Source organism: Ambystoma mexicanum, chromosome 9, assembly GCF_040938575.1.
Source record: "Ambystoma mexicanum isolate Mex_15411 chromosome 9, UKY_AmexF1_1, whole genome shotgun sequence".
Lineage (NCBI taxonomy): Eukaryota > Metazoa > Chordata > Amphibia > Caudata > Ambystomatidae > Ambystoma > Ambystoma mexicanum.
The window spans coordinates 616,241,381-616,266,304 of record NC_090931.1 but is presented as its reverse complement, the minus strand read 5'-3'; the positions used below and the strand labels follow the sequence as shown (position 1 = coordinate 616,266,304).

General features: G+C 46.1%; 1 protein-coding gene across 5 annotated transcripts in view; it reads right to left on the bottom strand.

The window, feature by feature from the left end:
* The window catches only part of MYO18A (myosin XVIIIA), a 1,313,149-nt gene extending 1,298,488 nt beyond the window's left edge, over positions 1-14,661 (bottom strand). For all 5 annotated transcript variants that reach the window (XM_069615286.1, XM_069615296.1, XM_069615289.1 and 2 more), the window contains exon 1: positions 14,510-14,661. The gene's annotated coding sequence lies outside the window, so the exon portion shown is untranslated. The remainder of the gene's footprint in view (positions 1-14,509) is intronic.
* Positions 14,662-24,924: the final 10,263 nt, after the last annotated feature.

The window sequence follows — 24,924 nt, the reverse complement described above, 5'->3', positions numbered from 1 at the left end:
GGCCAGCGTACTACTACTTTTTCTTTTAGACAATGGAGTCTCAAGGCGGACCAAGTCCTGACTACAAGGGGTCTGCTTTCCTCCAGATAGCAAAATAAATTGCTTTTGTTGACAACACATAGAAACTTTAACAAGGGTGGCAAGATCATAGCTCTTCTTCCCTACATCCAACCCGAGCTTCAGAATGGAAAATTGACTTTAATGGCAACAGGGAGGTGTCTGGCAGCCGTGTCCCGAGGAGCACAGCTGTTCTTTGCCCCTTACCCAAGATATGATGGTAAGAGGTGGAGGAGACCTTAACATTTCTATAGAGGTCTCTGTCACCCCTCATTGTCTCCCTTTGGTGCCAACCAGAACCCTGCAAATAAGATCATCTGTATCAGATGAAGGGAAGTGGACCATGCTAGCCAAGTACATGCAAACCTTAGACAACGATTGAAGAACTCATAGTTTCTGCAGTAAGCCCACTGTTGAACTCTCACACTCCCTTCAGTGACCAAATGGAGTTCCCACCCTCTAATCTGACCTTAAGACTGACTGTTCAGTGAACCTGAAGGACCCCACGCAAAGATTTGAGTGTCCCACAGTTACCGAAAAACACAACACTGTCCACGTAACTCCACTTCAAAGCATTCAGTGTCCCCAAGTCACATACAGCACAGTTTCCAGTCACACCCTCTTCCAATCTAGCTGTGAGGACCTGGATGGTAGGTCTAGGAGATGACCAGATGGGTGTTAAGGCTTTCCCTCCAAAAACCTTGTGTAAAGAGTGGAGGATCATCATATGGCTCTATCCCTGGGCACAAAAGAAAATGAATACACAGACAATTTCCAATCCAACTGCTATTTGCCTTGACTTTCTTGATGTCTCTAGAAACCTACTGGGGAGGATCCAAGACTTGGAACTCTAAGAACCTTTGGTTTAGCTTTTTTAGTCTACAGACCAGAGGGACCCTGTATGCAGAATTGGCAGATAAGGGCCTGGTCAAAAAACAAGAACAGTTCCAGGCTTGTTTACCAAAGTCAATAGTGGAGTTCCATCACAGAGAGGTATTTCAGAAAAATTTATATTTTTGTTAGTGGAGATATACAATCACAAGGTCATCCTATCATTAGTCTGTGCCCCCTGGCACTAGCAGAGCTTGAAATGTAACAGTTATGGGGCAATGCTTGGTCTTGGAAGCAAGATAACTCAGCGTAACACAGGTCCGAATCCCGATCCTGCGCTTAGAAACCAATCTCTGGTATTAAGTAAAAGGACAATTATAATTATAATGATATAGCATACATTCTAGTGATGCTGTGAGAGCATTGCCAATCTTTCCATATGATAGGGTTACCAGCCCTGTGTTTCATTCTTTCCTGTAAACATGAAACCATCTTTCCTCATCAAAAGTGCATTTTCCAAGAGGATTATGGAATGTAGAGAAGGTTCCTTCTTGGCAGAGTTTCCAATTAGCTCAAACAGTGGAAGGTTACATACCCCCAGCTTCCTTTCCAACTAAAAAAGAAACACTAGAAGCCTTTGCTTACTTTTGCACACTCCCCATATCAAGGTGATCCTAATAGGCACACATGCGTGACAAGCCAAAGGAGTGCAAGAAGAAGGTGGCAGGGACAGACTGCTTCAGAGTGCCTTTGAGAGAAGGTTGGTTTAAAGTCATTTCCGACTTCTGCACACAGAAAGACTGCAGCACAGTTTGAGATAGCCAATATATTTTCCCCAAAGTTAAAGCCTTCAAGCAAAAACATCTGTCTCACTCCAATATCTAGCAAAAAGTAACAAACATCTGGGAGAATAGGGCTACAAGTTGAAAAACACCAACTTCACAAGAGTTCAAGGCATGCATCTAGGAAAGCAAAAAGAAGAAACAGCCGCCTCAACGTGCTTGGCTCCCCAGTTTACATGTATTCCCGATGCCCACCCCCTGCTTCACCAACTCCCAGGCACCTCGCTTCTTCAACCTACATTTCCTGGCCTATAATCCTCCGGTCTCTGAGCTACCTTACAACCCTGTTTGTATGATCCCAGATTCCCCAGTTACTGGTCCACAGACTCAACGCTTCTCCTCAGACTCGTTATGCCCCCACAGACCTGCCCCAGGCTGCATTCTTCCCTGTGCACAGTCACCTACTCTGGAGTGTTTTCCCTTTATCTTACCAGGTTGCCAACCTTTCTTGGCAAAGTCTCCCTGCTTCTTTGTCCATGGGATTTATGTTACCTTAGCCATATCTGTGTGCCCGTTACCCAACTCCAAGTTTACCAAAGAAGTTGGTGAATTTTCCTTTAACTCACTGATTCCAGGTTCAGAGAATCCCCGTTTTCTTATCCCTGATCTTCTGACTTTCCAGCTTCTCGTGCCAATGTCTTTGCAGGCTAATTACTCCCCCTATGTTCTCTCTACTTCCCAGACCCTGGGAATCAAACTGGACTAGCCTATCTTTATTTCCTTTCTTATCTAATCTCCTTGCATGTTTCACCAAGCTTCCTACTCCCCTTTCCCAGGGCTCCTACTTCCCTTTCCCAGACTACTTGCTTCCCCTTATCCACTGGCTCCACCACTCCCTGGCACCAGACTCCTCTTCTTGCTCTTCGGTGCCCAGCCATCCCTGTCCCAAAGCTTTCTGCCTCCAGCCCCAATCTTTGATCTGATATGATATGATATGGCATTGATAAGGCGCCTATACACAAATGTTTCAAGGCGCGACGAGGCAAGGGAGGACAGACAACGATCCTACTAGGCCAGGTGTCATTCAGATTGCACAAGTGTATGGGATGGGTGAGTCATGCAGTACATGGGAATAGTGTAATAGCAATAAGTAAAAGTAACGGCCAGCAGGTGGCAAGTGCAGACATTAGGTGACAAGTGCTGGTAGTGGGACTGTAGGGATACAGAAAACAGTCCCCAAGTGCGAGGATTGCCAGGCAGGCAGTGCAGGTGTATGTGACTGGCGGGGGAGGGACCTGGGCCCGAGATCAGAGGGTAGCCAGGTAACCAGTGCAGTTTCAGTTTCAACCAGGAGGTCAGCAGGGGAGAGGAGGAGAAAAAGCAGAAGCAAAGAGAAAGGTTTTGAGGTGCTTCCGGAACTGGAGATGGTTCTCCTCAAGTTTCAGGGAGGCTGTTCGAGAGGGAGGCCCCATCCGAAGTAAGAGATCTAACACCTACTCGTTGCTTGGAGAAGCAACTGACCCTGAGGGAGTTGTACTTCCCCAGTCGCTGATCTCCTTAGTTTACCTCTTCACCCCCACGTATTGCTTTCTTGTGCTCCCTACTTCCCTTTCCACCTGCTTTCTACATTCGAATCTCTAGATTCCCTATAGTTTAGTCTCCTGGAAACATCTCAGCTAGGCCCAAAACATGCATTTCCCATTCCTGCAGTCTCTCTGCAACTGCCCCCCCCCCCCCCTCCCCAACTCATTTTGCTTCTCCAATCTCCAGGGTGCTTGCTTTCTCCCAAACCATGACTGTGCTTCCCGGTCCTGTTGCTACATCGATTCCTTTTACTTGGTTTCCCACTGTGAGGAATTCGACCATCCGGACGGTGGGTATGCACTCACCTGGGCTTTTTAGAAATTTTATATGAAATTGAATGATGGTAGAGCAACCTCTGTAAAATGTGTTGGGCTAATCCGCCCACATTTTCCTATGCTCACTACATGACAAAAAGCAAAGACATGTGTACTCTGGGTGGACACAGCCTACAGGCACCGTCCACCTGGTCATATTTAGTTGGTATATATGACAATCAGGATTACACCGGTCATCTCATAAGGGGAGGGCCACTCCATCCTCCTGCCAAGGCCAGCCTAACTAACTAACAAAGGCTTGATGAATCCGCCCTTTCGTTTTGCTTAGGCTCTGCTGCTGGTGGCAGCTTTGTATACTAATCAGAGTTTAATTTAAACAGATCCACATGGGGCCTGGCTGAAGAGTTTAACAAAGGATACAGGAAACCCCCAACAACCTTTGATATGCACTGCGTCAACCTGAAGTCAGCTGCCGCCTCTCAGCATCAAGGGAGTGAGTGACCTGTCATGTTTGGGACCATGTGTTTACAGTTGCAACCCACCACAGGGGGATCCCATTCAGAAGGGACAAGAATGTGGTTTTCAGGAGTCAAAGTCTGGTCTCGCAGCAACATCAAAGGAGACCTGCCACTTTAATCAGGAACCACAGAGAGCTCAATTAACTAGAGAGACCCTTGATCCACAACCAACAGGAAGAAAGCTGGGACTTAGTATTACATGTTTTCAACCCTTTACCTTTTCTGTTGGAAAGCACTCTGGTTAAGAACTCATGCATACAAGAGATTGTTGGTGGGGACCCAGGATTGGTTCTCATTAAGGTATGCTTAGCCTACTCCAATCACTCCGGCCCATTTGGGTCAGATCATTTGAAAACTTTGCATGGAGTAGTAAGAAAAACTCAGCATTGGACCCTGGCTGAAGTTAAAGTCGGCCTTACATTTTGCGCTAGTGAAGGAAGGCCAGGACCTCCAAGAGGGAGGCAAGATCTCTCCCCTAAACATCTCCCATTGAACAGCAGGAGATACTGAATCCAGAGGACCCTCCAGCAGCTCCAAAACCTGGACACAGCCACCACACAGCGTGCCCTACTAGGCTCTGCAGCAAGCTTACGAGGTGGGAAGTGCCAGAGAGTCTCTGAACCAAACCAAAGACAAGGCAGTTGCCTGAAACACTCTTCCCAGCTGTGGGAAATCGGATTAAAAGGTTGACATGAGCCCAGTTAAGAAGCTAGGAGGAGTGCATAAAACAAGCATCTATCAACATCTGCCTTAAAGGACCTTTACAAGCCAGTCGAGCCGCTCGAGCTGCAACCGAATGCACCGCTGACCTGTTGTTGCGCCAGTCTCTAACACCGTCTGAGACTACTCAACCAGTGCTTCATACCCACCGAGCAGAACTGAGACAACGATTCCTGACCTTGAGCCGCCGTGTGTGCCAGCCAGCAGCCGTCCGTCCAGACTCGCTCGCCGAACTGCTTGCCATCTGATACCCGCAGCTGTCTCCCATCTTGAACTCTGTCGCAGAAGCTGCAACGCGCCCTGAAACCAACTCTAGACTGTGGAGCACCAGAGCTTCTACAAGCACAAGGTACATTGTAATTCTGTCCCCCTGGTCCTTCTCTGAAGGCCCCTAGTGACATTTTACAACCCATCATTCCATTTGTGTTGAAACCAAGTATCTTTGAACTATTGTGATTAATTACTTTACTGACTACCCTCCTGTCCCTGAGGGCATCCCTTTTCCTTATTTGAAACTATCTGTCCTCTGCATTCCTTTACAGGGTGCGTTGTATTTTGTAGTGTGCTAAAACGGTCTGTTTTGATAATAATAAAGTAGAGATTTGTATACAACCTTGAATGGACAGTCCCTTTTATCATTGGGTAATAACTGTATTTTTGCTGTATTGCAACTAACCAACGATCCACGACCTTTCAGAGATAAGTCTGCCATTCTGTCCAAGTTACCAAAATTGGACAAGAAGGTTTATGATTTCCTTGCCTTTTTTTAATCTGTTCAGGTCACTTCTGGTTTACTACAGGTGTATAGCTGATTGACAGTTTAGAACCCGATATTCATCCCTGTACCACTGGTGCCCAGGAAGCATCACACCCATATTTAACTCCTTTGCCCGCTGTTCCAGCCAGAATGTCCAGAAAAAAAATAGCAGGCCAAGTTCCATATATACTAGGACCTAAAAATCAGAAATCACACTATGGATCAAAAAAAGTCAATCAACCAAAGCTTATTTCAAATAGCACACCCATAAAATGGCAATAACAATGATATATATGAAAAGTTCATAAATATTTATGAACTACCGCTACAAAAAAATGTATATCAAATATATACATATAGAAAACCAGCATTTATACAAAAAAGTACGGTAAAAGAAGTCTAGGTATACACATTGTTATTACATACATTAAGAAAGTGATAATTGCAGTTGCTCTTAATTCCAGTGCTTAACTCCTCACTATGTTAAACTGACGTACCCGACCCAGATGTGGTCTTCAGACTAATCGCTGAATTGACAAACCCGGTAGCATGCACCACCTCTATTCTCTCTCCCAATTCCCCCATTACTTACCCTCGAACGACATTCTGGTCAAAGCCTCCGACAACCCTCACCACATTTCGACAAAACTACCATCCTCACGCAATATTCCCTACACTCCTTCCCCAGCGTACCTGCCTTTCCATTGGGACGCTTCGCTCCTCACAGCCTCCAATCTGATACCAATCTTCGACTTCCAGGAACTGGTTGCCACCAGGAGGAAAACAGACAGCCCCAGCAGACTCCAGGCAGGAAACCTTCACAAACTCTCCAACTTCAAAGACCATCCTCAACTCGAATTCCCAACACGATTCGATCCTTTCGGCTCCATCAGCTCAGAATCAGTGTCTCAGCCCTCAACTGGATGACTTAAATTGCGACCAACTGATGACAAAAAATGTACCACTCTACTAATCGCAACCTCCCCAGGACTGTTCCCTCTCTCCTCTGTGCTTGAACATCTATCTCCACCAGCATTACTGCAGTTATTCAGGCTGACTTGCTAAAACTAAGCAGACATCACGCACACCTTGCTCGGGGTAAGCAAGCCCCCAGGCCCTTTGCCCCATGACCTGGCACCCTGCCTGCAGGCTATTGACCACTGTGCGACCCTAAACACCCACCTCAACCCAGCCAAGAAATAAATCCTTCGTCATGGCATCTCTTCCCTGATCTCACACCCTATATTTCCTAGCGTTCTCTCTAGCCCGCACACCCGGCCGGCCTTGCCAGTAAATCCTACAGCTCTTGTTCCCACAAATCACGGTAGTTTCCAAAAAATCTTCCATCTGAAATGCGTGCGACGCATTTTCAGTAACCACCGGAACAGACTAGTAATGTTAATGGGCCCAGGGATCAGGTCACCATGGCAGTGCACATCCTGCAATGGAGTGTAGTCAGCGGTGAGCCGTCTTCAAGATCCAATACATCACCCAGAGAGGTGGAAAAGGAAGATCCACATTTCTTCAGACCAAACTAGCTCCTTGCATCCGCAAGCATACACACTCGGGCCCTCCTTCATGAATCATCTATAAACTGGCTGCACCAAGATGACAAAGCTTGGAAGAAGAACCTCCCGTTTCCGAGCAGCAGAACTCTGGAGCCCCATTCTCATTCAAACTCACTTGTGCATCGTTCATTCAAAGGCACTTAAAACCTGGCTGTACCGCCCGATGAGGCATAAGAACATAGTCATTGCAACATTCCAGCCTGAGCGCCCCTGGTTGAGAAAGAACAAGGCCAAATAAGCTGTTCTAGCAGAAGGGGCTCATTCAAAAGGGTCTAAAATCGGGTTCCTAGGCTGTGTAATAATCGTTCCATGCTGTGGATCCTTCTGCATGCACTCATCATCACCCTCCCCCTTATAGGCATTTAAGGGTAGGACTGATTCCAGATCACATGAAGCTATTTTTATTAGCGTCACAACTCAACCTACCAGGACAGACCTGGACCGTGCACTTAACCTAAAATCTGCTGTTCTCCCCATATTCACTTCAAAATAAGCTGCTGATCACCACCCACCTAAGCCACCAAGTTCAACGCACTTAACTTCTTCCTTCCTCTGGAACTCCTTGAGTAAATCAAACCAGGTCTCTGGGCTTCCTACTGTACACCAAGCAGCTCAAGAGACCTAACCTCCTCCATTCTCTGGACCTCGACACAATCTACTAAAACCCCTTATTCGCAAATCGATGCACCTAATCTCAAACAAACGTGTACCATCCCAACTCAACCTTAGTAAAGCTCCTCCTCATATAAAAAAAACCCACACATTTATTGGTTGAATTACCCATTCCAGCCCACATCCCTACCATACAGACAGCCGGCTCATACTATACGCCACGACACCGAACTTTCAAATTACTCGTCAGATGATCACCAGTACCTAGGCTCATCACAAAAATCTGTTGCTTAATCCCTAACTCACTTAGCGACCCAACATCCCTACAGAGTGCAATGGCTTGGTTTCTCAAAACATGCTAAACAAGATATATGTCAGTGAGAAAAAAGGAGTCCTCAGCACACCTACATGCCAAACGACTCATCAACCAATGCATCTATAACACCCAACTCATTGCCAACAGGACTCTTGCTTAACCTCTACAGCACTTACCAATAGAAAACATTTGCGTAACAATCCTAGTGATATCCAAGATCTGTCTCCTAATACATACGCAACCAAGCACTAGTCTGGCACATTGAACCGTGTTAAGTGCAATACACATCAATCAGACTAGAGCCTCTTTATTTCCACCCACAGCCCACCTATACACCCAAACACAGAGCCAAGAGGCCCCCAAAACCCACCACTGGGTCAGAATAATACACCAATTTAGCTATGTCAGTAGCCGGTTCAGAATGCATGCTAACAGTGCTCGGCCCTCCTGCTCAGCACTTCAGAACACAGTACTACCCTACAGGGAGTACTTTCTAGGGGTGAACCTCTATAGTGCCACAATGTTGCAAATTTGAGTCTAGGGTCTTCCTAGCACACCACTCTGAGAATACATATCAGTGTATATTGTATGCATGAAATGCCATTTGTTATGCAATACTGCCAAATGAAGTAAACACTTTGGCGCTCATGAATGCGGTCATGCGATGTACATAAGGCATGGCATTAGCTATGCAATGCAGCTGTAAATATGTTTATGCCTGCAAACATTTGGCAAGCAGTATATCCAACTGGAAGGGTGACTCCCTACCACCAACCACACCTCACATATGCTTTATGCCAGGGTGCACAATTTGGACTCTATACTAGCCATTGGCTGGTGATGCTTAACTATTGGTGAGTAAGAAATGGTGTATTGTGTGCCTGTGTAGAATGCAAGTGACTTTTTATGGATGGCTAGTAGCTTGCAACTTGACATTGTTACCCCTGCTTTTAAGCACAGCAGCATATAGCCTCCTGCAGGTTCATGTAAACTACTCCTCTGAATACACAACCATAAGTAGTAAACTGACAGAGAACTCATACCCCACCATGAAACAACACACACTGCCTACTACTTCATCACATTTCTTTATTTTGGCGAAAACCACCATAACATATTACAAATCATTATACATAATACACGTTCGCCCACGAAATTCCATAAAGACATAACATTCTCGACAAGAGTACACTATAAAAAAATTGACCACATACAAATGCAACCAATTGCAGTAACAATAGATTAAAAACATACACAGTGCTCCGTTTGTTCAGCCCTCTGATACATCAATAAACTCTTGTCTACGTAACTATGCCCTTTTTAGATAGGAACCCAGAGCAAAAGCTACCCTCACCTCAGAACACATGAATAAAAAGGTGAGAGCCAGCCTATAAATGTCAAAGACCACTGGCCCCGAGCATACCTAGCAGCCAAGCAAAACCGGCCTCTTAATCACTCCCTGGGAAAAAATAAATCTACTTGTGGTTACTACGGTCTTATTTTCAATGTTTATATTTGTGTTGGAGTTTATTTGGGATATTTTACAAAAGTTTATTTTTTTACTGCTAGTTGGAGAAAGTTTTAATAATGTATTTCTCCTTGGAAATAATCCTGTTCTGTTAATAGTCGACCACACATTTTACTAGATTAATTTAGGGTTCAATTGAAAACGCTGGCCTGTTTTGCAACATTATGGTTGCAATTATTTGGCATTTCAATTTGGAAAAGCAATTGTTGAAATTTTGTTATGTCACTAAATTCAAACTGCCCATCTTTATTGCATTTGACATTTTAATGTCGAAACGTGTTCTACCCTCTCTCCTTAGTAGCCAGCCACATCCTTATCACAAGTGCACCATAACCTCAAAGTCTCCTCACATCAACATCACCATATCATACAATATCCACTTTACAACTACTCTCGAACAACCTCTTCATTATAACTATAAGCACATCTAAATCAAAACCTCATCTCAACCACATCCCAATTACAACTTAATTACAAGAACCATCACTCCATAACCAATTCCACATGACAAACATCATCCCAACCCAATCCTCATGCCAACCACATGACAATGGCATTAAAAACTCATCCCTGCAACATCTGCATTACAACTACATCCATATAACAACCACGACTCACCACAATCTCATTCCAGCCACATGCGCATCTTCATCACATAACACCCACTTCATATTTACTACACAATGCAATATGTTTAGACATACGATATTGGGGTTCTCAATTCCAAACAACGCTGGGTTTCTAATACACTTTTCTTTATCTAAAACCCATCACCCTTTTCACGGAATGGACCTCAACTGAGATTTAAAAAAATGCTCAGTAACCTTCTTGGTAGGCCTCCCTAGAGATGTCACCTTGGGCTAAATGGTCTATTCCGATAGTAACTGAACTATGTGCCCCATTACAATTTAACATATATCTGTTTGTTTTACCGGTTTCACAAGACATTTCACATACAATTCAAGGTATATTGTACAAGAGTTCCCCCTTTACGCTGGACTGGCAAATTTGTAGCATAAAAAAATCATACATTTTGTGACTGCTGAATTCACACAGCCACCTTGGGTTTCTGCCAGATCATACAGTAATGATTCAATCTTAGAATCGTCTTTGTAATTGGGGATGGGAAAAAGTTACTGCTTTTTGGTTAGAGCACAATAGAAAAATATATTAATCTTTGCAAAAAATCTACTTAAACAGCAGCATCAATAATCCTAGAATGAAACACCATAAACTATCATCTTATGTAAAAAAAAAAATGTACAACGAAAATAAGTGTAACAAAAACAAATATAAACACGATGGAGTTAAGGTTCTTTGAGTGAAACATGGCATAGGTTCCATACTAATGAAATAGGGCACCGGGCACTAGCTCCTTCAGAGGTTCAAGGGTATGCAGGTCTATGTAAATCCCATTTATAACTGACAAAATACCATCGAGTGTGTCATGTTCACAGTCTTTCAGGATGTTAAATGGCACAGGTTGTAAGCCCCCTCCAGCATCCCTTGCCAGCACTTGTCCTTGGGCATCCTTTCCCGGATTACCCCAACCTGGTCCTCCCTGTCCAACGCAATCATACTACCTTTCCCCCCTTCTTCCCCCGGACACTTGCCGCCTTGGCCCACACAGCACTTGCCCACCACCACCCTTGGGGGCACCCCACTCCTGCACTTCTGCCTCTGCCCCCTCCCCCCTGCTCTTAACTCCTTGTTCATGCACTTACACGGTAGATTGTCACAAGGTCAATATAAACGTTTTTTGTAGCTCTGCTTTGTTACTCCCATGTCACCCCACCACCCCCAATCTTGTCTTGTGGCACCTAGAAACACTTGTGTATAGGAGCCATACACATGTCCAATTGATAAATAGACATAGGTTCCCCAGTCATATGATCCTTCAACATTGCAAGTCTATGTAGGTCCCACAAACAGCATATAATATCAAAGAAATCACCTGTTCTGCACCTATATCGTTGCCTAGATTATGCAAATCCACTTCGTAGTTTTAGTTAGCAATTGGATATCCCATAACAGCCTTGCAATCACTCATGCCACTCAGACAAAACTATGCTAGACTGTGCACCCCACCAACTTTGTCTTTATGTTGACCTGTACTGTTCATGCCTACCTGTACATCTAAATTAGCCCCGTACCATGAGGCGCGGGTTTGCCAGATTATACACCTACCTTAATTTTACCGTTCATACCTACCTGTACATCTGAATTAGCCCCCGTACCATGAGGCGCGGGTTTGCCAGATTATACACCTACCTTAATTTTACTGTTGATGCTTACCTGTACTACTGAATTAGCGCCCCTGTACCATGAAGCGTGGCTTTGCCAGGCTGTGCACCCTCACCTATCTTGTCCTGTGTTTACCTGTACAACTGCAGTAGCCCCCGCACCATGACTGCCAAAGTATGCTTTCAAACTCCACCTGTATGTTGTAACCATTAGGTGTTGTCTTGCACATTATAAATTTAGGGCTTTGTGCGCTGCTATAAATGTAAAAATAAACAAATAAACAAGTTGACGATCCTTTAGAAATGATGCTGCACTGGTGCCAAGCCAAAAACAAGCCTCGGGTCACCCGACCCTTCCATAATAAAAGCCCAGAAAAGCATTGCCACAAAAACCCAGAGTTTTGATACCACATACGTTTTTGAGAAATGGCTTTTAAATGACTAACATTACAATTCCAGCATAATAATAGAGCACTACTAAAATGATCAGTTTGCATCAAACGCTTACTTAGGCGAGACACAAACTAGAAGCAACAAGCTCAAGCAATACCAGCAGTTTTGGCCTTTGAGTAGGCCTACAAAAAAAAAAAAAAACTTTTGCCAGGCACTGCCTTAGTGGTATTAACTGGCCATCAACAGTAGCAGCTGCAAAATGGCGTGAGAACTTGGGCAAATGCCAAATACTAATACACAAACCAAAACGGTTGGCTTTGCCAATGCTTGTTTTTAACAGGATATCAGTGAAGGACAAGCATAGTGCTTAGAAATCGAGTGGCTGAAGGCAGACCAGGTTAAGACATTTTTATTACACGAGTAAAACTTTTACAGATGCAATTAAGTCATTAACTCTCAGAAGATGGCTTTGAAAAAACACTGGCAGGTACTTCGAGCACATCATTTGATGGCAAGGTTTGATGAAGCTAGCTCAAAGAGATCCCAGGAGGATGTGTTTAGGGGGCGGGAAGGGCAGGAAGTGGGTGGGAATGGTCATAGGGATTAGCAAGGACATGGACAGTGAGTGAGTGAGCAAATAACCAAACACCTACAAGCTTTGTGTCCCTCCTCATATGCAATTTCTCCCTAGCTGTACTCCAAAGCAATAGTTTCAGTTTATATTTGGCACTAGCGCCACCTAATAACCAAAACTGAATTGGAGGACTGCCAGCGGAGTGCATTAGGGTTCAATATAGTTTAAAGGAAAGTCAACTGCACTAGTGCAGCATAATAAAGAGCCCCTGGAGACTGCTCCTGGGTGGTCGCAGTGCACGGTATACGTCAACATAACATAACATAATTGCTTTTCACCTGCCACGTTCAAGAGTCTCAGTATACCTATTTTTTTTTTGTGTTTGCCCAGCAACGTCTGCCTTCGTTTTACTTTCTCTGCATTCTTCTGGCCGACTGCCGCCAGACTGCCCATCTTCGCTCTGTGGGAGTTTGGGGTTTACGGTCACTACCTGGATAGCGCCCCCATAGGAATAACACTGAGTTGTCCAAGCACTGAGTCCAAGTAACGTGCTGCTGGCAGGCTGTCCCACTTTGTAATTTAAAAAAACAGGAGTTTCGCCCATCCACCATATTCATCTAATACGTTTTTTTCAGATTACATAGACCATACAACTTCAATACATACAAATCAATACATACAAACCACTCATCCAACCCTATTCCCCCACAGACATTCACCCAATAATCCAACCATATTCATTCACTCACCCATCCACACACTTATACAACCATATTAACCCACCCAAGCAAACATATTCAACCACTAATCCATCTGCCCTTACATTAACCCACTAATCCAACCACATTCAAAACTCCTCTAACTACCCATCCATACAACCGTATTTACTCACCCGTCCAACCATCCACAGGCTAGTCACGCACATGTCCGTCCACCCAACCATACTCATTCAGCTATACTCATCAACTCATCCATCCACACATTTTCCACCACTCATCCATCTGCCATATTCACCCATTCACTTAAAACAGACAGACTTGTTGACTTTTCAATTACTTTAAGTCTGGGCTGCAGGGCAGAGATAGCAATAAACTAAGGGTAAACATGTGAAGAACAGCCAACCAGGTACCAGGAACATAACTAGGTACAGTAAATGTTCCTTAAGGATTCGTGGCTCTGGATATATAATGGCTACGTATCACAGATTCGTAGTGTAAACACGTCAATACAGATCTATCCTATTTTTATTCGAAATGCAATAAAGCCGATCAGCGTTTGGACTAGCCGAAATATCAAACTTGACATACAAAAAGAGGGTCCTATATCAAAGTGTCTTTTCACATCTATTCATGAATCTGCCGCGACAATAGCATGAATGAATATGGTTACAGTTCCAATGAAAATTACAGGTGACGCTAAGTCACCTGGCCACAAACATACAGAGGTGGGTTTTCAAGAACAAACTGCATTCTGGGTCTTGTAGTCTTGACCCTCTTCAAATGAAATAATTAGAATCTAGAGTACCAAATTTACAATGCGCCCGTCATCTGATAGCATAGTGGGACAAAAGAACCATTCATGAGATGATGCATAAGGTATTTTGTCATGAGTTTATGAGCAGAAAGTGCACATTATCACTTGGGATAAAGGATTCAACACGCCCCTTTAAACCTTCTCCTGCGGTCCATTTAAATGAAACAGACACATCGCAAACACTGTGACACACATCAATTAGGGTTAAATTAACGCACCTGGCCTTATGTTTTAGTTGCCCCTGTGGAGCCGGGTTGCGGGTTTAATGAGCAATTGAGGTGCAGCCCGTGCCTGTGTGTCCCGAGATGGTAGTGTCTAGATGCCAAATCCCAATGGTCGTGTCTAGTTCCCATCTGAGAAACGGACCCTAGCAACGCCCCGCCTCCTACCCGCCTCCTCCTCATCACGTGACTTCGAGTACGTTACGTTCCCTGTCCTGTACGGAAATTCTTACGCAGGCTCGTGATATAGCCGCATGATGTCACTTACATTTCAAGCGGCAAGACATGTGTGGCAGCAGGAGGCGCAGCGTGCGTGTTGCCCACAGCTGAGATTTTGCTCGCACACACATTGACTTTGCTACGAGACCTGTAAAATGTCTAGTAAAGCAGACGATCGCGCTGGCCACCAGAGTAGGATGGGGAGCTAGCAGAAGATAGCATTCGCGTCTTCAGTTCATTGGTATGGATGGCCAAAGAGGAGCCAGCAATGAACAGTAATGGGGCACCATACAGCAGGGCCCATTAAAACTGGTTGAAGGGGGATAAGCCAGGAGGATAAGGTAGAAGGTGTCAATGGTTAATAACGCATTTGGCTGGACAAGGATTCATTTAGAAGGGTATTTGAAAAATAACTGATAAAGAGGGGGTCAGGCGAGGACTCATTTAGAGGGTAATATGGCATAGATGTATGATGGGGGTGGGGCAGAAATTGCATGAAAAGGGTGTGTGGTTGGGTGTGCGCGCGTGCACGCACTACCATAGCTGTGTCTGATGGGTCCAACTTAGAGAGTTTTGGATAGTGGCTTCTGGGTGTGGTTCGGGATTGAGAACCCTCTGAATCTGGGTGGAGGGAGATGCCATCTGAATGTGGTCCTGGAGAGAAGGATAGAGGAATCCAGGTGTCGGTTGGGAGGGAGGTGTTCCCAGGTAGAGATCTGGAGAGAGAAATTGGAACATTTGTGTATAGGTCGATCTGAAGGGCGGGATTGGGACTTTTGGGTATAGGTCTGGAGGAGGCATGAGGGAATGTGGGTGTTGGCCTGCAGGGCGGGATGTGGGTCTGGAGGGAATGCTGAGGGCATGTGGGTCTGGAGGGAGGGATGAATAGGGACATCTGGGCGTGGGTTGGAAGGGAGAGATGGCGGCATGCAGTTTGGGAGGGAGATATGGGGCATCCAAGTGCAGATCTGGAGGGAGCGATCAGGGCATGCGGGTCTGGAGGGGGGATGGGGTTATCCATGTGGGTTGAAAGAGAGGTATAGGGGCATGCAGGTTGAGATGGATGGGGGCAACCAGATGCAGGTTGGGAGAAAGGGATGGCAGCATCGGAGGCACCAGGTGTGCGTTGGGAGGGAGGGATGTGGACATCCGGGTGCAGGTATTGCCAGATGGGGGCGCATGAAGGTGTGTTTATGGAGGAAGGGATGGAGGCATCCGGGTGCAGGGTCTGGATGGAGGGATGGGGCATCTGGGTGTAGGGTCTGGAGGGCGAGATGGAGCACCTGGGTACAGGGTCAGGTTGGGGGGATTTGTGTGCAGGGTCTGAAGGGAGGGAGGGATGTGAGTATCTGAGTGCAGGGTCTGAAGTGGGGTGGGGGCAACTGGGTGCAGGGTCTGGAGGGAGGGCTGGGGCACCCAGGTGCAGAGTCTGGACAGAGGGATGGGGCATCCAGGTGAAGAGTCTGCAAGGAAGGGTTGGGGCATATGGGAGCAGGGTCTGGATAAAAGGAGAGATGTGGGCATCTGGGCCCAGGTTCTGGAGGGAGGGAGGGAGGAATGGGGCCATCTGGGTGCAGGGGCTGGAGGGAGGGATGGTGCATCAGGGTGCAGGGTCTGGAAGGCAGGATGGGGTATCTGTATGCAGGGTCTAGAAGGAGGAATAGGTGCATCCAGGCGGAGGGTCTGGAGGTAGGGAAGGGGGGTTTGCAGAGAAGCGTCAGGTGCAGGGTCTGGGGGGAGAGATGGGAGCATCTGGTGCAGGATCTGAAGTAAGGGATGGGGGTTCGAAAGAGGATTGTGGGTATCCAGTTGAAGGTCTGCGGGAGGGATTGGGGCTTTTGGGAGAAGGGTCTGAATGGGGCATCCAGGCACAGAGTCTGGAGTGAGGGAGGAGACTTCTGGAGGGAGGAATGGGGTCATCTGTGTGCGGGATCTGGGGGAGGGATGGGGGACGTCCGGTGCAGGGTCTGGATTGATGGAAGGTGGGGTGTTCATCAATGGAGCATAGGTCCAGAGGGGGGGGCTAAAGAAGATGAGGTTCTCATAAGGGCGAATAGAGCATAGTTCCAGGGCCTGGGTGAGCATGAAGAAGGAGGTTTGGAGTAAGTGTAATGATGAGGAGGATCATTTAGTGGTATGTCTTATCAGAAGCGTAGTCACACAGGCATCTACCTTATACAGCCTGCAGGGGGTAATTTAGAAGTGGCTTATAGGGGGGGCAATGAAGACTGTGTATGGGCAGGGCTATTGAAGTTGGGTTCTAGAACGGGCAAGGCAGCGGTCACTACATAGTGTAGTGGGTCTGATGGGTCACTGCGGAGGGAGTCAGATAGGGTGGCTAATAAACATGAGAGGTCATTTAGATGGGATCCGTTGGATCTTTGAAGGGGCCTAATGAAGCAGGGTGTCAGATGGGTCAAATGTAGAAGGAGAGCTGGTTGGGGGAACATTTAGTAGGTGGTGTTGTGGGTGACTAATTTATAGAGGGGTTGGTAGGGCAAATTTAGGTGAACTGATGGAAACTAATGGAGGGTTCTGTAATGTAGAGTGTGCACTATAAAGACATGCAGCCTGTACCATGCCAAGTAAAGATGTCAACATGCTGGCGGGAGCATGAGGCACGCATCTTGTAGCTCAGAAGTACACGGGTGTTTATGGTGAGTCATTAGGGACAAGGTGTCTTGACTGCTCCCAGTCCTCCTCGACCAACCCCCCCCCAACTCCAAGCGACTAAATCACAGCCACAACACGGTAGTCCTGAAGAATGGATTCAGCATAAAGAGGGAGCGGGGCTGGGCTTTGTGTAGTGTGTCCCCACATGGTATGCATGTTGCTCGTAATGTGTGGTGGAAGGGGTTTCAAATGGGGAAAGCCACTGCTACAGCCTTACACGCAGGAGTACTCCAAGCATTTGTTTAGCTCCTGTGCTGTGGCTTTTCTACTTGCTGGCTCTCATAATTTAAAATGGATGCAAGTTCCCAGTCATCCTAGGCTCCCTGTTTGTTTTTTGCCCACAATTATGTCCATTCACAATGCAACATAACGCATTGCGTACCATTTTTGTGTTATCGCTTGACATCACTCATTTAGACCCCTTTCAGACCTTTGCTTTGGTCCCCGTTTCTTGATGCTGGGCGATGAAGGGGAGAGTGCAGAAGTGTTGGCTGTGGATGGGCGGCTTGCGCGCCACTTTTTGCTGTTAATTTGGTAGTGCAGTATTATAAACATTAGAGCAAGGGAGAATAGCCAAAAATAAACTGACCCGAGAATGCCCTCCAAAAGAGCAAGCGAGGCTTTGTTGAAAAGAGCTTGTAGTTGGATTGCACCTCTTGTTCACCGCCAAGATAAAAGGGTGCTAGTGCGAGGTGTAAATAAATGTGCGCCTAAGAACATTTTGTTCACCAAAGTAACTGAACTTTATCAGCTGCGACCATTTCCAAGGTCCCTTTCAATACAGTGGCCCTCATTACGACCCTGGCGGAAATCGCGGTGCAAAATGCACCATGGAGCACGGCGGAAAGCTGCCGATAGCGCCATGGGGGTTGGCGGATTTACCGCCCCATTCCGACCTTGGCGGGGCGGTAAATCCCCATTCCCCATTTTACCCTTCCCCATTCCCATTTTTGCCCCATAGGGTATAATGGGAGTGGGGAAGGCGTTAATTACGCCACCGTAAAATACGGTGGCGTAATTAACAACAAGGTCCCGTAGCGCCATGGATTTCTCCGCCCGGAAAAACCAGGCGGAAAACGCTCCATGGCGCTACGGGAACTCGTAGTAGGGCGGACGGGTCCGCCGCGAATAACGCTGGCGTAAACCCACTCCGCCAGGGTCGTAATGAGGCCCAGTGTATTGTCAATGTTAAAGACAAGCCAGGCAGTGTGATCAAACAGACACTTTGAGGTGACAATACAAAGGTCTGGCTTCAACATCAAAGTTAAAACACTCACATATTTTCTATCAGATACTGCTTAACAGTTAAGGTAATGTCAACTGCTAAAATGGATCCCACGCACATAGACAAGACCCAAAACCTTGGAGTACATTTACTTTGCAAAAGAACTCAGCAGAGTCAGAGTGTTTGTTAAATAATATGACGCTGATACAGGAAAGTCTGGGATTTCATCAACAGTCCAGGATTCCCAGTGTGTTAGGCAGAATCCTATACAGTGCCCTTAGGGACCACTTCACATAGTTAAGACTACAAGTGGTAATACAAGTTCACTCACCATTGGTACAAGCCTGTACTACACAGAAAGAGTGGTAGCAGTGACTGAGCAGCCAGACCTATCTCAAGAGCAAATGAGCAGTAGTAGAGACTACAAAGGACTACAATTACTGTGACTCAAGCAAACACTGACTCAAGGTTTCTGGTTAAAAAATATAAGTACATTTATTTTTAAACCATCTGTTCACAAAACACTTCACTTCTAGTAAAATAAAAACACACTTCAAATACACTACACACAACCAATTCCCCTTGTGCAGAACAACTCAAGATAAGTACCTTGTGATTTGACAGACCGGTGTTATGAAACAACAAACATTACTGGGAATACATATGCAAACATTTTTTGACAGTAATGACAGTTCGGTCTTACTAAAGATATGCATATCCAGAGTAAGAAATGTTACTGGGGTAAAAACACACATAGCACCTGAGTTACTACAAGAGAGTTGGGGGCAAAAATCATAGGCAATACTTTTGTCAAGGCAGACAGAATCAGAGAACACTTTCTAACCCAAAGATAAAAGACAATAGGCCTGCGCCAGTGTTAGGTGGAACAGAGTTCCTGTTGTTGAGGATCACACAGTCAGATAGTTCACGACTCAAGGTTGCCAGGAGTACTTAGATATTGTCAGAAGAGGAGGCAAAAGTTATAAGAGGGAAGGAAGAAAAGGACAAGCCTTTAGTGAGGAGAAAAGGGTTCACCCTAGTTCCTCGAAGTCGGACACAGTACCCTTTTCCTTGAAGAAGCTGGTGCCACGGCAGTTGTTCCTCGTAGTTTCCTGCAGACTCACGGTTCCTGGAGCTTCAGTCGTGGTAACAAGAAGCAGGACGTCTGGAGCGATCTGCACTACCCAGCGATGAGGCCAGCAGCAGCGACGGTGAATAAAAGGTGCGCTCCTTTAAACCAGCAGAGGCTCTTCAGATGGCTTTTCGGACCACTACAACAGGGTGCAGCGATTTCGATCATGAAGGGGATCCTCTGGCTGTGGAAGATGAGCTGGTTGACCCCAACAGGCTCAAGGGAGAAGACTCCGAACTGGATCTTCTCTGGTCGTTGAAGGGTAGATAGCTCAGGACTGCAGCAGGGCTTCACCGGGACTCAGGGCTGCAGCAGCCATCTCCTTCTCCACTTCTCTTCGGTTCCTTGCAGTTCCAGTGGCGACTATGACTTCCAGCCCAAGAGTCCTGCCTTATATGCGAAAATCCCCCATTCAAACAGCCTGGCTGTCAATCACCCAGCAGGGGGGTTGTCCGGCCCGGACAACCACCTCAGTCAATCATGACACAGTGCGACTTGGTCTCCATGGAGACCCTGTGCAGGGGGTGACTACACCCCTCCCTCACATTCAGCCCACCTAGACACCCAGGCGCCAAGAGGAGGGGTTCTCTGCAGAAGCCAGCCAAAAGATGGTGAACAAAGAAGGCAAACCTGGTTTGCCGCGCAAAGTAAAACACAAGAAGGACTTTAACAGAAAGAAATGGCGACTAAAACCAACCGGAGCCGAAATAAAAAGTATTTGGTCAAGCGGGTTTAAGTTTGAGGCCTGGAACAATACCACGTTTATATAATATAATCGCGGTAGAAAAGTTAGGGTAGATACCACTGCCACCAGCCAAGTCTAAATGTTAAAAGAGCAAAACAAAGCTCAGAGAGGCACAGACAAAAAAGGGGTAGGAGTTAACCCTTTCAATACTCCATGTCAGATGGGGTGTACTTGGTCTGTAGTTTTAAAGTGGCTACATAAAGTTAATGGCAACTTTACATGTTTCTGGGGGACAGTAGTCAGCCCCAGAAAAATGGAGTCAGTGGGAAGTCAAAAAAGACAACCCTGTCTTACTGCACTGAAGGTGCTGTGTAACACACACAAAAAGTGGGGCTCATGGAGTGGTGTGCTCCAGAGCCCAAAATCACAAAAACAGTAGAAATACACATGGCAAAACACAGGTAAGAGTGGGGAAAAAAGGCTCACAGTCTTACTAGGTGGAAAAATAAACTCCAGAAATCCAGCAAAGCTGCTGGGGGACTCACTAGGTGAGGGAAATTAGCCATGGAAGGATAATTCTCCCTAACACTCACTCCCCCCCAGGCTAAGGGACAGGAGGATTTAATCCACTCCTAGATGTATCTCATACCTCTAGTCGGTTATAAACATCCTAGAGAGACCATCAGCATTTTGGTGGTGACTTCTTGCTCTGTACTCAATGGTAAAATCAAACCCTTGCAGGCAGATTGACCATCTGAGTAGTTTGGGGTTTTCCCCTTTCATTTACATCAGCCATCTCAAGGGTTGGTGGTCAGTCTGAAAAATGAAGGTAGATCCATACAAGTATGGTCTAAACTTCTTCTTCGACCACACAATAGCAAAACATTCACATTCTATTGTTGCCCACATTGTCTCAGGATCCTTTAACTTCCTGCTGATGAAGCAAATGGGTTGTTCCCTACCTTCCTCATCCAGTTGATTAAGGACTGCATCTATACCTACATTTGAAGCATCAGTTTGTACAATGAAGGGTTGGTGGTAGTCAGGAGCTCTTGGGACTGGAGCTTGACAAAAGTCTTTCTTCAGGCCTTCAAAGGCTTGATTGCACTCCTCATTCCACCTGACGTTTTTAGGAAATTTGGGAGAGGAGATGACATTCAAGGTAGAAGCGATGGTCCTATAGTTCCCTATGAAGTTCCTGTAATACCCAGTGAGAACTAAGAAGGTTCTCACTTGGGTTTGAGTAGTAGGGGTGGCCCAGTTTTGTACAGCTTGCACCTTGCTAGGCAATGGCCTTATCTCACCCCCTCCTACCTCATGTCCAAGGTAGGCCACTTTACTCTGACCAATTTGACATTTACTTGCCTTTATGGTCAGATGGGCCTGTTCAAGAGCCTGCAAAACATATCCAAGGTGTTCAATATGTCCTTTCCATGTAGGGCTGAACACTGCAACGTCATCCAAGTATGCCATGCAGAAGTCCTCCATCCCATTCAGAACTTGAGATGACTATCCTCTGAAAAGTAGCAGGTGCATTCTTTAGTCCAAAAGGCATTACCTTAAATTGGTAGAGGCCAGCTGGGGTGGAGAATGCAGTTTTCTCCTTGGCATGGTCTGTCAGGGCTATTTGCCAATAGCGTGATGTTAGGTCAAATGTGCCGAGGTACTTGGCTGCACCAAGTTTGTCCACCAGCTCATCTGTCCTAGGTAAAGGATGGGCATCAGTCTTCGTGACTGCATTTAGAGCTCTATAGCCCACACAGAATCTCATTTCTCTGGATCCTGCCTTTGGTACAAGCACAACTAGGCTAGAACATGGACTAGTAGATGGTTCTATTACTCTGAGATCAAGCATCTTGTTGACCTCATTCCTTATATGGGTTCTTACATTGTCTGACATTCTGTACCCCTTGCTTTTTACAGGGGAACAGTCACCTGTGATGATATCATGCTGGCCCCAAGGGGTCAAGCCTGGTGAAAGTTAGAACAGGGAGGCAAACTGATTTAACTGTAACTTGCACTCATCCCGCTGGTCAGAAGTGAGACTGAAAGAGAGATTAACTCCTTCCACTTGCTCATCTAAAGGTAAGCCTCTGAGGAGATCAGGTAGAGGTTCACTCTCTTCCTCCTCTTGAGCTGAAGCTAGAAGCATAGAAGCAAAGCTCGCATGTCAGGTCTTGAGACATAAGTCTTTAAACGGTTGGTGTGAAAGACTCTGAGAGCTTCCTTAGGATTGCTTAAGTCCACCAGATAGTTCACCTCTCCAAGTTTACCCACAACTTTGAAGGGTCTTATCCATTTGTCCTGCAAGGCCCTCTGCCTTGTGGGCACCATAACAAGAACAAGCTGGTCTTGAGTAAACCCAACCATGTTAGCCTTCTGGTAATACCAATGCTTGACCAGAGCTTGACCAGCCCTCAAGTTATAACTTGCCTCTGCCATCATTTGTGACATTCTCCTCTGGAGACCTATCACATAGTCAGTCACGCTGACTGGCTTGGGGGAACGCGCTCTCTCCAACCCCTCCTTAATCAGGGACAATGGACCTCTGACTGGATGGCCATAGAGAATTTCAAAGGGACTGTAACCTACTCCCTCCTGAGGGACTTCTCTATATGCAAAGAGAAGGCATGGCAGTAGAAGGTCCCACTTTCGTTTAAGGGGTTCTTCTAAAGCACCTATCATGCTCGTCATAGTTCCGTTAAACCTCTCTATCAATCTATTGGTTTGTGGATGGTAGACAGTAGAGAACTTGTAAGTGACTCCACAGGTTTTCCACATGGCTTGCATGTAGTGGGACATACAATTTGATCCCCTGTCAGATATCACTTCCTTAGGAAAACCTACTCTGGTAAAAATACTAAGTAGGGCCTTAGCCACAGCCTGAGCCATAACAGTTCTCATAGGTATTGCTTCAGGATACCTAGTAGCATGGTCTACTACAACCAGGATAAACCTGTTACCTGAAGATGTGGGAGGGTCAAGAGGACCAACAATGTTAATCCCAACCCTCTCAAAAGGGACTCCCACCACTGAGAGAGGCACCAAGGGTGCCACATTCTTGGCTCCACTCTTACCAGAGGTTTGGCAAGTGTGACAGGTCCTACAGAATTTGTCTACTTCTGAACCCATCTTAGGCCAGTATAAGTAGAGAGAGATCCTTTCCTTGGTCTTCTTAAAACTTAAGTGACCAGCCAAAGGTATCTTGTGGGCTAACTGTAGGAACTGGAGTCGGTTCTCTAGAGGTACTACAAGTCTTTTGCAGTCCCCAGGAGTTGACTCAGTCGGTTCACTGTAGAAGAGGCCATCTTCCCAGTGTAACCTATACTTCCCAGGCTCTTCCCCATTGAGCTGAGAAGCTGCCTATAGGCAAAGACCATCAAGAGTAGGATTCTCTCCTTGTCCTCTGCTGAAATCTGCCCTGTTTGGTCCACCTTCTGCCAGTAAAGACTGCAGCTCAGGATGGTCAACAGGGTCAACATCTCCAACCAGAGTAGGATCCTCTTCTAGATCTGATTCCTCAGTATCTAGTTGAACCATACAGGGTTGAACCTCACACTCAGCCTCAGCTGGTGGAGGAGTCACAGGTGTGACTTTGGACAGTCTTGGTGATGTCCTTCTGGGCCCAGGGGTGCTTGCTGGTTTCTTGCTGGTAGACTTGGGTTTCTCCTTTGTCTCTTTCTGTCCTGCAATAGCAGTAAGTAAGTCCTGTGGACTTGGGGTGATAGTTTTTTCTATCAAATCCCCAGGAGAGCCTCTCAAGGTTCTCTCCCTAGCAGACCTGGTGAGCTCCTGCTTCCTTTTGCTATGAGGCCTGGGTGTACTAGACACAACTCCAAGAGTTTTTAGGTCATTACCCAACAGGACTCTCCCAGGTACGCCACTTTGCACACTAACATGTATTCTGACAGTCATGTCATTACACTGGATGAGAGCTGGTAACTGGCGACCCATTTGCACAAGGCCTCCAGCTAACCTGGTTAGGTGTTTGGGTGCCTTAGCAACATCCTGTACCTTGAAAAAACATTCATCAACCACAGTTTTGCTGGCTCCAGTGTCTCTGATGGCAGGAGTCTCCTGGCCATTCACAAGAACACTATCTTTATAATACTCTTTAGTATTATCTGGGATTGAGTTATAGAAATCTAAGTTCTGCTGTTCCCAAAGACCCAAGGACACTAAAGAAACACTAGCTAAGACTCTCATGGGCTCATCAGCTAGTAACTGAAAGTTTCCACTGGCTATATCTACTTCTTCCACTTGGGAGAAGGCTAAGGAGACAGTGTGGATCCCTGAAGGTTTACCCTTACATCTGGGATCCCCTTTCACATGGTCAGTTGACCCACAAACAAAGCATTTCCCAAATGCTTTATTGAAGGGGGTTTGTTCTGACCTCTATCTGGTTTGGCACCAGATGGTACACTAGCCTGGTTCGGTTTCCCTTGTGGCTTACCCTGGTTATGTTTGTGGCCCTCTTT